Source organism: Phocoena sinus, chromosome 6 (assembly GCF_008692025.1).
Source record: "Phocoena sinus isolate mPhoSin1 chromosome 6, mPhoSin1.pri, whole genome shotgun sequence".
NCBI lineage: Eukaryota > Metazoa > Chordata > Mammalia > Artiodactyla > Phocoenidae > Phocoena > Phocoena sinus.
In genome coordinates this window covers 92627928-92641650 of record NC_045768.1, presented here as the reverse complement: position 1 = coordinate 92641650, position 13723 = coordinate 92627928, and positions in this window count along the sequence as shown.

Below are 13723 nucleotides of genomic sequence, written 5' to 3'. Positions count from 1 at the left end.
TGATAAACAATACTTCTATAATCATCCACTTAACATTCATGATTATTTCTATAGAAGGGCTTTTTATAAATGTTATTGCTATCATAAAGTATATGTACACTTTAAAATCTGATTGATAGATGCTTACAAATAGTTCTTTGTAAAGTCCTATACCAATTTCCTACCGAAAATGTATAAGAATAAGTTTTCCTTCCCATGCCAGAAACATACAGATTCATTTGCTTAAACTGGATATTATTATTTTTTAAAATAAATTTATTTATTTTTTGTTGCATTGGGTCTTCGTTGCTGAGCACGGGTTCTTTTTTTCTAGTTGTGGCGAGCAGGGGCTGCTCTTTGTTGTGGTGCAAGGGCTTCTCATTGCCGTGGCTTCTCTTGTTGCGGAGCACGGGCTCTAGGCATGTGGGCTTCAGTAGTTGTGTCTTGTGGGCTCTATAGCGCAGGCTCATGGTCTTAGTTGCTCCACAGCATGTGGGATCTTCCTGGACCATGGCTCAAACCTGTGTCCCCTGCATTGGCAGGCAGATTCTTAACCACTTCTCCACCAGTGAAGTCCCTACACTGGATATTATTAATCTTTAATATTTATGCTAATCTAATTAGCTTAAATGATATCTCACTATTTTAATTTTCATTTCTCTGATAACTATTATGAGAGGGTGTTTTTGTTAACCATTTGTAGTTTTCTTTATCTAAACAGTCTACTCATATCCTTTATGCATTTTCCCTCCTGCTGGGTTGTTGTAATTTTCTTCTTATGTTAAAAAAATTTTGTGCATTATTTGCTTAACTTTTTTTATTGTGTCTTGCCATATAGAAGTTTAAATTTTAATGCAGCCAAGTCCAACCTATTTATTTTCTTTATGGCTTTTGCATTTCATATACTCATTAGTAAGTCATTGTCTTAGTCTGTTTGGACTGCTATAACAAAATACCATACATGGCTTACAAACAGCAGAAATTTACTTCTCACCTTCTATGAGCTAAAAGTCCAGGACCAAGTCACCATCTGGTACAGTGTCTAGAGAGGACCCACTATCTGGTTCCTAGAGAGCTGTCTTCTCACTGTGTCCCCACCTGGCAGGAATGAGGGAGATCTCTGATGCCTCTTTTATAAGGGCACAAATCCCATTCATAATTACCTCTCAAAGGCCCCACCTCCAGACTCCATCACCCTGGGGGTTAGGATTTCAGCATATGAATTTGGGGGAGACATAAACATTCAGTCCCTAACAGTACTTTTGTTACTAAACACAAGATTGTGTGCCCGATGCCCAGTGAGGCCAAACAAACTGAAATGTGGGAGTCTGGAGTAGAGAAAGGTTTATTGCCAGGTCAAGCAAGGAAAATGGGTGGTTTGTGCTAAAAAACCTGACTCCCTGATGGTTTTCAGCGAGAAATATTTAAAGGCAAATTTAGGATAAGGGCTGCAGGGTGTGTGACTTTCTTCTGATTGGCTGGTGGTGAGGTAACAGGGTGGTGCTCCAGGAATCTTGTGCTCAGCTTGAAGTTACCATCTTCTACCTGGGTGGGGACCTTAGCTCCTGCAGAAGAATTCAAAGGTATTATTATATATATTCCTTCAGGAAGAACCAGGACCCAGCCCCAAGGCTGTACTATTGTTTCTTGACTTCTCCCTTATTTCTGCATTCCCTCCCTTCCCTGATTAGCAACTGTTTGAACCTGCCTTTTGGGACTCAGGGAAGGTCATGGAAGCTGAATTAAGCTTATTTTCTGCAAACAAGAAACAGGGAACACAGAAAGGATTTGTACCTGGGAGATCCACAGGGTTCTATTTGGTTTCACTTTCCCACCCAACAATCAAAAATATTCCCCCTTGGTTTCTTCTAGTACTTTTATAATTTCACTTTTTAACATTTACATCCTTAATCAATACAAAACATTTTAAGGCTGTGTGATTTTTTTTTTTTTTTTTTGCCACACCACGTGGTATGTGGGATCTTAGTTCCCTGAGCAGGGATCGAACACGCACCCCTTGCATTGGAAGTGCATTGTCTTAACCACTGGACCACCAGGGAAGTCCCGAGGCTGTGTGATTCTTAAACTGATGTTGGGGAAGAAGAAATTTTCCTCTACCTTTCTAGGTTCTTCTGGCTGGTCTAAGAATTAAATTGACATGAGACAGATTAACAGGAGAAAATCAAACAAAAGTTTAATAACCTGTACATGGGAGAGACCCAGGAAAACTAAGTAACTCACCCAAATGGCCGAAACCCTGACCTTAAATACCATCTTCAGCTAAAGAAAAAAGAGATGTTGGGGATAGTAGTTTGGAACTTCAAAGGGGAGAAAGGCAATTCACAGGAAGTTGAAAAAGCAAATGTTTGGTAAATAAATGTTTGCTGGGCCAGGCAGAGGTGAGGGGACACAAAGCAAACTCTGGTCTCTGGGTCCTGTTGAGTTTCCCCCACCACACCTAATCTATATTCTTTGCAGATAACTCTGGACAGCTTTATTCTGTAAATAAGCCCTTTATTTAACTTCTTTAGGCAGCTAAGGGGAAGGGAGAAAAAAGACTTCCTGAATCTCTTGTTTCTTAAAAATAATCAGCCTGTTTTAATCCTCATGCCAAAGAGACACAATTTGGGGTGGCAAATTTTGCTCCCATACACCAGAAAGACATCTCAGATTTTCCTGTATGAACAGTTGTCTCAATACCATTTAAAAAATAATCCATTCTTTCTCTACATTTTTGAACTTTGACTTTGTCATGTGCTAAATTCCCATTGGTCAAGTAGCCTGCAGCAGTGCAAAGCCACACTATTTTCATTTCACAGCCATCAGTATTTTACCTGTGATAGGACAGTGTGCTCTCATCATTCCTCTTCTTCAAAAAATCTTGGCAGATATTATTTATATTTTAGAAAAATTTTAGAATTCACGTTTCAAGTTCCATTAGGTTTAAGATTGGTTGAATTTACTGAGTAATTTTGGTAATTTTTTATAGTTTTTGTTGGGATTATTTTGCATTACATTTCTAACTAGATGTTCCTTGTAAGGTTGTTCTCCTATGTGAAAAACTATTACCAAACCAAACTTACATTTGCTCACCTGCCATGTAATAAAGCCAATCTACTGACACCAGGTTGTGGTGAAGGAAAGTACAGTGTTTATTTGCAGGGCACTAAGCAAGGAGAATGGGTAGCCAATGTTTAAAAGACCCAAACTTCCTCATGGCTTTCAGAGATTTTAAAGGCAACATTAGGGGTGAGGGTCATAGGGTGCGTGATCAGCTTGTGGACATTCTTCTTATTGGTTGGTGGTGCAGTAACAAGGTGATATTTCAGGAATCTAAATCCTCAACCTTCTGGTTCCAACCAGTCTGATGTCTGTGTGCTTGTGGTTAGCAGTTTCCAGCCCGGGGTGGGGGGTGGGGCGGTCCTAGTTTCTGTAAAAAACTCAAGGATATGCATCAGATTGTTATCTATATCCCTTCAGAAGGAACTAGGAGTCCTGTGACTCTATTGTTCAGGCTTAGTACTTTTCTTGTTTGACTGCTTTTCCTTTGTTTCTGCATTTTCTCACTTCTGTAATACTTAACTGCTTGAGTCTGATCTTTGGAACTTGGGGAAGGCCTAGGAGACTAAAACTTTTTTTTACAAATCAGAAGTCAGGACATGAAGGGACTTGTACCCAGGAGAGCCCCTCAGGGTCTGGCTTGGTTTCAGTGTGAATGGTTATTGTTTGTTGCAACCATATCTGCCCACCTAATGGAACTCTCTTACTACTTCCACTAGATTTTATGTTGATCATTTTGAATTTTGTAAGACAAGCATCATTCCATTATTTAACTTCCTAGTTTTTGTCTCTTTATTACATTGGCTAGGACCTTAATCACTGTGCATCCTTGTTTTATTTGAAAATTCAATATTGTAAATTAAAGTAGGCAATTATATCTTTATAAAATCTTCAAAGTAAAACTTGTAATTTGAACTCTGAAATAGTCACTGCAAATAGCAAAAAAAGAAAGAAAAAGAACACATCACTAATGAAATTACACATTCAAATATAGAACATCATGAAATTTCTACTTGGTAGTTAAAGGCTTCCAACTGTACCCCTCCCCCCCCACCATGTGCAACATTCTGAATTCTGAAGAAAAGAATCCAAAGCATCCTCTGGGCAATTTTTTTTTTTTTTGCGGTACATGGGCCTCTCACTGTTGTGGCCTCTCCCATTGCGGAGCACAGGCTCCGGATGTGCAGGCTCAGCGGCCATGGCTCATGGGCCCAGTCGCTCCATGGCACGTGGGATCCTCCCGGACGAGGGCACGAACCCGCGTACCCTGCATCAGCAGGCGGACTCTCAACCACTGCGCCACCAGGGAAGCCCTGGGCAAAATATTTTTATAAGATACAAAAATCAGTCAATATATTGGGATATAGGACATTTATCTTGTATGAAGCTACAAAGCTATACAAAAGCAGTTGAATATTGTGTTTTGCAACTGCATAAAGAATATCAGTCTTAGATGGAACATAGTAGAATATGTTTCTACTTCAGAATAGTAGAGCTGTGTAATCTACCAGATTGCTTACTGTGAAGATGAAACTCAATCCACATCTTGTTCCGAGGACCCTATGAGCAAATCCCTTTTATGAATAGAAATGGCATTGGTAATTCTTGAGTGACAATGTCACTATTTGTAATCACAGATTTTGTGTTTTTTGGCCACACTGCATGGCATGTGGAACTTCCTTGACCAAGGATCAAACCCATACTCCTCTGCAGTGGAAGCATGGAACCTTAACCACTGGACCACCAGGGAAGTCCGTAATCACAGATTTCTCATTTTAGTCAATAATTTCTCACCTGGCTCCATACCTGAGCCCCCTTCACCTGGAATGTTCTTTTGTTCTTTGCCTTGCTAGCTCCTTTGGTCCTTCAGCTCTTAGCTTACTCATCACATTTCAAGGCAACTCTTCCTGATGCCTAAGCTGGGTCACATCTCCCCTGGGGAACATGCATCTTTCTCTACTTTACATTCCAGTTTCTGGTGTAAAAGAAAAATCAGAATGGAGTCAGTATTGCTGAGAGAGCGCTCTAAAATGGAGCCAGGAGGCCACTGATGAGGTGGGACTTATGCATGTCTCAGCTTGGATGGAATCTTAACTTTTGACAACTTATTGCCTTAACACAGGCATCCAGATCATCTGCACAGTGTTCCAGAAACCCAAGATACTTATGGGACCCTTACCCTAAATAACATGTGACAGCCTCTCTCTCTCTTTTTTTTAAAAAAAATTTAATTAAATTAATTTATGGCTGCTTTGGGTTTTTGTTGCTGTGGGCGGGCTTTCTCTAGTTGTGGCAAGCCGGGGTACTCTTCATTGTGATGCACGGGCTTCTTATTGTGGTGGCTTCTCTTGTTGCAGAGCACGGGCTCTAGGCATGTGGGCCTCAGTAGTTGTGGCTCACGGGCCACAACTTGTAGCATGAAAGAAAGAAATCCTGGTTGCTTTCTTTCATGCTACAAGTTTTGTCTAATCTCTAGTGAGCCCCTAAAGGCAGACAAAAACTCTGGGACTGGAGCAGGGACTGCTGCCTTGGACTCCTCAGCAGGAGTGGGCAGAGAAGCACCTGAGGCTAAGACAAGGCTCTGCCCCTCTCCCCTCAACAGCTGCATTCCAACAGGAGGTGGTCTTCACTCTGGGTCTGCACACCAGCTGCCCAAGTCCTTCCCTGACTGGGCACATTCCTCTGGGCTCAGGGTAAGTTCCTGGCTGATGTTCCCGGCAGCTCTGTGCACAGACTGCGGAGGGGTAGGGAGATGTTGACCCTCCTGTACACAGATCTTCAGACAGTGCTTGGTTTTCAGCCCCATTCTTCTCTCCTGCCCCTAAGTGTCAAGCCCTGGGCCCATCCCACATTCTACAGGCAGAGCAGTCTGTTCCCCTCCCCGCCATCCTCCCCCCAAAATGCATCTCCTAGTCTAGCTGTGGTTTCCTCTGGGCTGTGGTTTCCTTTTCTATTTCCTCCATCAACGCTCTTCCATCTTCGTTCAGTGTTCCAGAAATGGGCTGTGAGCTCTCCTTTGTGCGCACCCATCCGTCAGCATCATTCATTCTATCAGGGTTTGCTGTCTGGTGTTTATTTACACCTATCATTTTGCCTTCACTTCTAAACTTACTAGTACCTAGATGTGGCCCCCCAGCCCACACCAAAGCCAAGCCCCAAGGATGATCAGTGAGCGCAGGTGAAGCCTGAAGGCTCTGAGGCAAGTGCTAGCTCCAAATGCACACATTTAGCACATCAAAATGTTTGGGACATTTGAATATTGGTGAATGGCATGGTCATTTACTAAGATGGAGGAGAGGAGAGAGGCAAGAATAAGGGCACACTAAGGGGTATGCTTCTCAATATATTATATTTGAGAAGCCTCTAATCATTGCAGGGGTTCAGAATATGTCATTCCAAGATATGCCACTTTGGAATATTGATGATTTTGAATTGAAAGAACTTGAGAAACAGCTGTTGCAAGAAGGACACTCCGAACTTCCTTTTTCTCCCTGAAAGCAGGAGATAAATCTCTCCTGTGAAAAGTCCCCTCCCTGTACTAGGAGGGTAGAAGGCACCCATATCACCAAAGATAGGGAATTTAGGGCTGAGAAACCTGTATAAGCAAACCTGTTACTTCCTAACTAATTTACTACTCCAAACCCAAACTTCTTCATCTTGTCAATTCTTCACACATTTATTGTTTCCTTATCTAAAAGGTATAAAAGCAGTCTGCTTTGGTCACTTCTTTGAGTCCCATATTTTTATGGACCCCTGAACATACAAAATTAAATTTGTTTTTCTCCTGTTAATCTGTCTTATGTCAATTTAATTACTAGACTAGCCACTGGAAGGGAAAAAGGGAAGAGCTTTCCTCCCCTACAATACAAACAATTGTTTGGCAGTTGCTTTAAGTTCCTTCCTGGCTTACCATGGTTCAGAGCACTTTCAGCTGAGAACCAGAACTCCTTGAACAAGGACAACTTTTACACTTACTACAAGTGGTATTTATCCACCAGCAAAATGTTAAACAGCTTTAGAAATCATTCAAAGAAAATGTAGCAACTTAATTGTAAACATTGATTTCATTAATCATGTAATTGAATATTTGTTCAGAGAGAAGTAGGTCAAAGGTTATGATTTTCCTCAGAGTAGGGCATATGGTATAAGGCATGACTATCTGTTTAAAGCGCTTCTTTGGGCAGGTTTGTTTTTCTGCGTTCAATAACCCATCTGAGATTTCTTTGTCTAATCTAGTAATTCTCTGAAGTGCAGGGGAAGACAGAAATTCCTCAGGGTAGGCATCCAATGATTTATGTTTGGTCAAATTCAGGGATTAGCTCAGCATGGTATAAATAATAAGTAATGACAAGCTAAGGCAAGCTTCAGAATTAGTACTTTGTTTGGCAGAAGAAATTTAATAGACTTTAAAGACTGGAACCCAAGCTACAGTGAGTAATTTAACACGAGTTGAGTAAATATATATAGATCAAAGATACAAACTGCTGTCCTCTTGTTTAAAACATGTTTAAAAACCATGTTTTTTTTTAAAAAAAGTTAGTTACCAACACTTAAAAGTTGGGCAACTTCTCATAAACATCCAAATTTATAAGACCAGGCAGCATTGAGTATGTGTGGGCACAGGAGAGGCTATCCATTAAATAAGATGTATTCCAGGTTGTCATGGGGCCTGTCACCTCTGTCTGTACACTTGGGGTTGGCCTCACCTGCCTTGGATTTTCTTTTACTCACTTTATCCTGGTTTAGGAAGATTGCAAAGAAAAGGGGATTGACTATTAATGGCTTCTAAGGAAACAGGAAGAAACCAGCAGGATTTAGTCTTGAACTGAACCAGCAACAGAAACTCACTCAGCAAAAGAAACTGCACAACATCAAGAAAATGCAATAAAAGCAGACATGGTACGTGATTTCAAACCATGAATAGTACTTGGAATGCAAAATCCCCCATATATACTTTCCTAGGTAACAACATGAGTAGTTCTATTCAGAAATATTGTATAAACTCAGTTCAATAAATAATTTTTCAACATCTATTTTATGCCTAACATTAAGTTGGGCCCTGAGGATGCCAAAATCGGGAAGACCATTTCTGCCTCAAGGAAATCACAAACTAAAGGAGACTAGCATATAAAAATGCATAAAAATAAATGGTTTTACAACTTTATAATAAAAAAGAAAAATAGCTCAATTAAAAATAGTCAAAGGGCTTACCACATAAAAAATTAACTCAAAGTGGATTGAAGATCTAAACATAAGAGCTGAAACTATAAAACTCTTAGAAGAAAACATAGCAGAACATCTTCATGATTTTGGTTTCTTTGATGTGACGTCACAAGTAGAGCCAACAAAAGAAAAAATAGATTAATTGACTCTGTCAAAATTAAGAATTTTGCCCATCAAAGAACACTATCAACAGAGTACAAAGGCAACCCACAGAATGTGGGAAGATATTTGCAAATCACACATCTGATAAGAGATTAATACCCAGAATATATAAAGAACTCCAATGACTCAATGACAATAAAACAAACAACCCAATTAGGAAATGGAGAAAGAATTTGAATAGACATTTCTTCAGAGAAGTTATATAGGTGACCAATAACACATGACAAGATGTTCAATATCATTATCTATCAGGGAAATGTAATCAAAACCACAATGAGCTATCACTTTACACCTATTAGGATAGCTATAGTAAAAAAACAGATAAATAATGTGTTGTCAAGGATGTGGAGAAATTTGAACCCTCATAAACTGCTGGTAGAATTATAAAATGATGCAGCTGCTGTGGAAAACAGTCTTGCAGTTCCTCAAACAGCTAAACGTAGAGTTACCATATGATCCAGCACTCCACTTCTAGGTATATACCCACGAGAAATGAAAATATATGTCTACACAAAAACTTGTACACAAATGTTCCTAGCAGCAGCCAAAGAGTGGAAACAACCCAAATGTCCATCACCTGATGAATGGATAAATAAAATGTGGGCTATTCTTACAATAGAATAGTATTTAGCCATAAAGAGGAATGAAGTTCTGACACATGTTACAACATGGATGAACCTTGGAGACATTATGCTAAGAGAAAAAACTCAGTCACAAAAGACCATGTGTTATATGGTTTCACCTATACAAAATGTCTAGAAGAGGCAAATCTATAGAGTCAGAGTAGAGATTGAAGGTTGCCTGGGGCTAGGGAGATGGAGGAAAGGGAGGTTGAAGGGTGATGGCTTAGAAATGTGTGGTTTCTCTTTGAGGTAATAAAAATGTTTTAAAATTGATTGTGGTGATAGATGTACAATTCTGTGAATATAATAAAAGTCAATTCAGTTGTACACTTTAAATGGGTGAATTGTATAGTATGTGAATACTCTCAATAAAGCTGTTATAAAATAAATGAATCAACATATTTGGTTGTGGCAGGTGCCCTAGTAGAAGCTGGTTGCAAGTATTATGTGACAACAAAAGAAGGAGTGTGACCATCCAAACTTAGAGGGCAGGGGAGATTTCATAGAGGAGGTGATTCACCAGACACACCCACAAACAAGAGAAAGGCTTTTTTGGCAGAAAAGCAAATACAAAGGCCTGGAAACATGACAAAGCCTGGAATGTTCACAAGTATTTAGTATGGCTGAAGAATAGGGGCAATAGGGACAAAGTAGGGGATGAAAATCCAGGTCATGGGGGACTTGGCTAGTGAGGTTAGGGATTTTAGCCTTTATAATATAGGAGATGGGATCTAGAAAGATCCTCTGGCACCAGTATAGAGGATGAATTTGAGAGAATTGGATATTTACTACTTCCTGCATTGTCCCACTACACTTGGTATGAAATGCAATAAAATGCATTTGTTGGGCTTCCCTGGTGGCGCAGTGGTTGAGAGTCCGCCTGCCGATGCAGGGGACACGGATTCATGCCCTGGTCCAGGAAGATCCCACATGCCATGGAGCGGCTGGGCCTGTGAGCCATGGCCGCTGAGCCTGCGCGTCTGGAGCCTGTGCTCCGCAATGGAAGAGGCCACAACAGTGAGAGGCCCGCGTACCGCAAAAAAAAAAAAAAAAGTATTTGTTTTTATAGTTGTTTATATGCCAGTTTGTGACATCAGTTCCATCAGTTTGTGATGTCCTTGAGGAATGAAACTCAGCACTTTTTTAATCTTGGCATTCCCTGGGTCCAGCCTGATGTAAGGCATAAAGTAGGTGCTGGGAAAATACTTACTGAATTGCATTTACATGAGAATTCTAGAAAGCCCTGCTCAGGTTGTTAACTTAAAAATTACATGGGAGATTTTGTATGCTTCCTGTATCTTATTCACATAATGATATTAGGTGTAAAAAACACCCTCAGATGACACTTAAGAGAATTCTCAACAGGTAAGAGAATGGAGGTCTGAATTAGACCACTGGCTGTAGAGATAAAGAAAATGGACTAACTTGAGAGATATTTAAGTAGAGTTAACATCTAGGGAACAAATAGAAGTGAACGTGAGAAAGAGGTTTCTTGATTCACTCCCAGAAACTTCTTGGGTATTATCAGTACCATGGTAGAGGCACTATGTGTCAGGGAAAGAAAGCACACAGAAATGAGCAGGTGAGGGCGGTGGACTTAGCAGGGGGTGGGGGATAGGACAGGCAGAGTTGAACATGCGGAATTCTAGGTGTCTGAGGAGCAAATAGATTTGAAGCCTCTGAGAAAAGACTGGATGAGGTGGTGGTGGGGGGAATGGGGGACACCAAGTGTGAGCTGAAAAGCTTGCTTGAAAAAAGTTCTGTGCTGTACAAGTTTTAAGGGCAGGCAGAGGTGTGGGAGCCAGTAAAAGAGGCTAGGAAGAGGATGGATGGGGAACTAGAGGCAAGGCCAAGAAACATGGAGTTTCCTGAAGGAAGTAGTAAACAGTGCTAAATGCCACAGAGAGGTCAGGTAACGTAAGGTGGAAACATGACCACTGGAATTGGCAACATTTCCAAAGATGTGGGAGATTTTTGCCAGGACAGTTTCAGATGATTATAAAGGGCAGACACTGAGCATGGAGGGTCACAGAGGAAATGAAAGGGAAGCAAATCTTTTACGAAATGGAAACATTCCTCACACTTCTGTGTATATATCCAAAAGAATGGGAAACAGAATCTCAAAGAGATATCTGCACATGAATGTTCACTGCAGCATTATTCACAATAGCCAGGAAGTGGAAGCAACCTAAATGTCCATTGACAGGTGAATGGATAAAGCAAACATGGTGTATACATACAATGGAATACTATTCAGCCTTAAAAAGAAGGAAATTCTGACATATGCTAGAACATGGATGGATCTTGAGGACATTATACTGAATGAAATGAGCCAGTCACACAAAGACAAATACTGTGTGATTCCACTTATATGAGTATCTAAAATAGTCAAAGACACAGAAACACAACGTAGAATGTGCTTACTAGCAAATGGGGGCAGGGGGGAGTGGGGAGTTGTCTTCTAATGAGTATAGAGTTCCAGTTTTGCAAGATGAAAAGTTCTAGATGTATGTTGCACAACAAGGTGCATATAGTTACTACTCTACTGTACACTTAAAAATGGCTAAAGATGCGGGACTTCCCTAGCAGTCCAGTGGTTAAGACTCCGCGATTCCAATGAAGGGGGTGCAAGTTTGATCCCTAGTTGGGGAACTAAGATCCTACATGCCAGGTGGTGCAGCCCAAAACAAAAATGGCTAAGATGGTAAATTTTATGTTATATATATATGTATTTTTAAGACACTAAAACAGTAAGAAATGAAAACAGTTAGTTTGAATGTGAAAATACTATACACTCACTGTTGCAAAATTCAGACCACACACAAACTATTTAAAACATAAATAGTGCACTGTAAGTAAGTAAAATGCAAGCCACAGATGTAATTTAAAAATTTCTCACAGCCACTTTATTATTTATTTATTTATTATTTATTTTGGCTGCACTGGGTCTTAGCTGTGGCATGTGGGATCTTTAGTTTCAGCATGCATGCAGGATCTAATTCCCCAACCACGAATCGAACCCAGATCCCCTGCATTGGGAGCATGGAGTCTTACACATTGAACCACCAGGGAAGTCCTTCAGCCACTTTATAAAGAGAAAAAGAAACATATGAAATTATTTTAATAAGTTTTCATTTAAATTAACATATCAGCACCAGAGAGCAGAAAGCAGAAGCAAGAAGAACCACAATCCTGCAGCCTGTGGAACAAAAACCACATTCAGAAAGACAGACAAGATGAAAAGTCAGAGGGCTATGTATCAGACAAACGAACAAGATAAAACCCCAGAGAAACAACTAAATGAAGTGGAGATAGGAAATCATCCAGAAAAAGAATTCAGAATAATGATAGTGAAGATGATCCAGGACCTCTGAAAAAGAATGGAGGCAAAGATTAAGAAGATGCAAGAAATGTTTAACAAAGACCTAGAAGAATTAAAGAACAAACAAACAGAGATGAACAGTACAATAACTGAAATGAAAAATACACTAGAAGGAATCAATAGCAGAATAATGGTGGCATAAGAACGGATAAGTGACCTGGAAGACAGAATGGTGAAATTCACTGCCATAGAACAGAATAAAGAAAAAAGAATGAAAAGAAATGAAGACAGCCTAAGAGACCTCTGGGGCAACATTAAATGCAACAACATTTGCATTATAGGGGTCCCAGAAGGAAAAGAGAGAGAGAAAGGACACGAGAAGATATTTGAAGAGATTATAGTTGAAAACTTCCCTAATATGGGAAAGGAAATAGTCACCCAAGCCCAGGAAGCACAGAGAGTCCAGGCAGGGTAAACCCAAGGAGAAACACACCAACACACATAGTAATCAAATTGACAAAAATTAAAGATAAAGAAAAATTATTAAAAGCAACAGGGGGAAAATAACATACAAGGGAACTCCCATAAAGTTAAACTCTACAAGCCAGAAAGGAGTGGCATGATATATTTAAAGTGATGAAAGGGAAGAACCTGCAACTAAGATTACTCTACCTAGCAAGGATCTCATTCAGATTTGAGGGAGAAATCAAAAGCTTTACAGACAAGCAAAAGCTAGAGAATTCAGCACCACCAAATCAGTTCTACAACAAATGCTAAAGGAACTTCTCTAAGTGGGAAACACAAGAGAAGAAAAGGACCTACAAAAACAAACCCAAAATAATTAAGAAAATGGTCATAGGAACATACATATCAATAATTACCTTAAACATGAATGGATTAAATGCTCTAACCAAACAACACAGGCTCGCTGAATGGGCACAAAAACAAAACCCATATATATGCTATCTACACGAGACGCATTTCAGACCTAGGGACACATACAGACTGAAAGTGAGGGGATGGAAAAAGATATTCCATGCAAATGGAAATCAAAAGAAAGCTGGAGTAGCAATACTCATATCAGATAAAATAGACTTTAAAATAAAGAATGTTACAAGAGGCAAGGAAGGAACTACATAATCAGTCCAAGAAGAAGATATAACAATTATAAATATGTATGCACCCAACATAGGACCACCTCAAGACATAAGGCAACTGCTAACAGCTATAAAAGAGGAGATTAACCGTAACACAATAATAGTGGGGGAACTTTAACACCTCACTTACACCACTGGACACATCATCCAAACAGAAAATTAATAAGGAAATACAAGCTTTAAATGATACAATAGAC